Here is a 3,565-nt window from a genome sequence, read left to right as displayed (position 1 = left end):
ATTGCCATGAGTGTAAGGCTCACTGGAATATCATAGTGAGACCTTGTCTCAATTTAAAAAAAAAAAAAAGGTAAAATAAAAGATAGATGATAGGAACCAAGGAGGTGGAATCTGTAAGGCTGGAAAGGGTTCTGGGGCAGGGGCACACAGCCAGGCAAGACTGAGAAGGGGAGGTAAAAATGATTAAGACATAATATGTTCATGTACCAGTTCTTCAAAATGAATGTAAGTATTATGTACTAGAAACATACACTAACAAAGAGAAATTTAAAAATGAAAGTACACATCTGTAAGAATTGTATATGAAAACATTTATAGCAATTTATGTATAATAACAGGTAACCAAAACCCACAAATGTGCATCAGTAGGAACACTGATAAATGAGCTGTGGTCAATTTGTGACATATAATAATATTTGACAATAAAAAATAATGAACTAGTAAGACGTAACAATATGATGAATCTTGAAATCATAATGTTGTGCTGAAAAAATCAAACTCAAAAGAATTCACACCATATGATTCCATTTATAAGAATTTTAAAAATTAATCCCTGGCAACAGAACACACATCACCTATGGGAATAGAGATTTTCATCAGAAGGAAAACTAAGGATCGATGGGAATGTTTCTTCTTCATTTGGGCATCGCTAACATAGCCATATAGATTGGTTAAAACCTGAGAGGAAAACAGAATCTCTGCTTTTCACCATATGCAAACTTTTATCTAAGAGAAGAAAGTGGAAGGGCTTGGAAGAGCTCCATGGTGAGCCAGCTTCTGCTCTCCCTGTGTCTTTAGTCGTGAGGGGCACACCCAGCAAGGAGAATGCCCACCTGAAATCTGGAGGGTGACTGGTCAGTAACCTACACCTCTTTTCTTTCCTTTTCAAGAACAAAAAAAAAAAAAAAAAAAAAAAAAAAAAAAAAAAAAAGGGGGGTCCTCCTACAAAATTGTTAAAAAAAAAAAAAAAAAAAAAAAGTTCTAACATGTGTTTCCCAAGAAAGTTAATGAAGATAGAACATTCAACATAACAATTATTGACAGTTTTTCCCATCATCCAAAGGGCTGAATAAGTACAAATTTTGGAAATGTATCAACACCTACTTCTTTATTTTATTGCATAAAGTACAGGGTCTACAGGGTCTTGCTACACAGATCAGACTTGTAGTGATCCCGCTGTTCTCAGCCTCCCAAGTGCTGGGATTATAGATGTGTGCCGCCACACCCAGTCTCAATCACATCCTCTCAGCACACCCGGGTACAGGCCGGCACAGCAGGCTGGATATCAAACCCCAGTCCCTGCATCTGCCTAAGCAGGCACCTTAGTCTGCTGAGCTACCTGGCCAGACCATCAATACTTACTTTTAAAGTTAAAGTCATTGTAAGAAGAATGTGCCTAAAACCATACATGGTGCCACACACCTGTTATCTTATCATAGCTGCCTAAGAAGCAAAGAAGAGGGAAGTCATTAGTTCAAAGCCAACCTGCTCAGCTTAGTAACACTCTGTATAAAAATAAGGAGAGAGACAGACAGAGAGAAAGAGAGAGAGAGAGAGAGAGGAATGAAGTTCAGCAGTCTAATGTCTAGCATGCACAAAGCCCTGGGGTCAATCCCCAGTACCATACCACCTCACCCTCCAAAAAAGAAAAGACAAAAGAGAAAAAAACTGAGACTGTCAAATTTTACAACTATTTCTACATACACGCAGTTTTACTGAATAACAAAATCTTGTGACGATGCTGATATAAGAACACATTTCCGTGTGGTATTATGTGCTTTCTGTTTTGCTACTTGTCATCAATTAGATGACACTTAAAAACAGTTGAGCTTCTGAATATTTCTGTAAACTAGTATAAGCATTTTATTATTACACTGAAATTTTTATAAACAACTCCCCTTGAGTTTAGTTGGGTATTGTTCAAAATTAATTGGAAATTTTCCCTTCCTTTTATCAAGGCATTTCTTATATTTTGTTTTAAGTACCCAGGTGAATTTTGGTGATTGTAGACAATCTTTTAACCATTAACATGGCCAAGCACTTCCCTGGCAAGCACAAAGGCCTGAATTCAATCCCCAGTTCCACTAAAAAAAAAAAAAAAAGAAAAGAAAGAAAAAAGAAACTTTTAACCATCAACACAAGCAAGAGATAGAGCAATTGTCCACCTCAAAAAGCTCCCCTTAACGATACATGTTTGCTATACTTTGGCTCCAGAGTCCCCCGTGTTAAAGCCATATCTTAAATGTTTAGGTCCTTGGGGCTGGGGAGATAGCTCAGTGGTCTAAGTCGTCCCTTCCTGGCAAGTGCAAGAGGACCTCAGTTCAATCCTTGGTACCACATGTGCCATGCCGGCCCTGGAACCCCTGGTTGCAGTGCCAGCCACGGAACTCGGGCATGGTGGTGCATGCTTGTAATGCCATCACTGGGGAGTCTGAGACAAGAAGATCACTACTAGCACAAGCTATGTAGTGAGACTCTATAGGAATTAATTAATTAATTAATTAAAAAATAAAATATTTGGTTCCTGGCCTGGGGAGATGGGGGGTGACCTTTAACAGATGGGCCTTCTAAGAGGTTTTAGGTCATTTGGGGAATACGCTGAGAGGGAACTACACAACACTAATCTCTTCCTGTCTTCCCTGTCTTTCACTTCCCAACATTGAAGTATAATTGCATTCTGTGATTGCAATTCTATATTGCATTTTAATTTATTTTATTTTTTTATGTATTTAGTACAGGGTCTACAGGGCCTTACTGCACAGATCGGACTTGTAGTGAGCCTTCCTGTTTTTCAGCATCCTAAGCACTGGGATTACAGGCACGCCCCACCACACCCAGTCTCAGTCACCATCTCAGCACACCCCAGGGATGGTGCCAGCAAGCCACGCTGAAAATTGAACCCCAGCCACTGCACTCTGCCTAAGCAAGTACTTTAATCTGCTGAGCTATCTGGCCAGCCCTTTTTTAATTTTGTTATTTTATTTTTTATGTATTTTATAATTGCTGCCACAAACCCAGAGCAACGGAGTCAATTGATCACAAGCTGAAACTGGAAAAACCCTGAGCCCAAATCAATCTTTTCTCTTTATGGATGGATTTGTCTCAGGCATTTGTTACAAATGGAAAGCTAACACAGTGGTCCCAGGAAACCACCCATCTACTTCTTGTCACTATCATTTAACATATGACAGTGAAATTTCAAGTGCATGTTACATTAGGGCCTATTTAGTGTAGAGCCTCTGGTGATTGAGTTCTTTCTCTTAATATTTTTTGAGATGCATGCATATTGTTATCTGAATTACCATTTCCTTTTTTTATTGTTGGAAGGTTTTCCATGGTATTGATACACTAGATTTTGCCTATCCACTTGATAGGTATGGACAGTTGAAATGTTTCTAGCACTTAATTGGTAGGATTCTCCCCCTGACTAACTATCCATGCTGATACCTGTGAACCAAGCAACTGCACTGAAGATAGCAATGTGTAATAGAAGGGTCATGCTTGGAATGCCTGTCATTCTGGTCTTCTAAATACGTACTTCTCATCATGACATACCAATTATTAC

This window comes from Octodon degus, unplaced genomic scaffold (genome assembly GCF_000260255.1).
Source record: "Octodon degus isolate 3935 unplaced genomic scaffold, OctDeg1.0 scaffold00006, whole genome shotgun sequence".
Lineage (NCBI taxonomy): Eukaryota > Metazoa > Chordata > Mammalia > Rodentia > Octodontidae > Octodon > Octodon degus.
Note: the sequence above shows the minus strand (reverse complement) of the source record.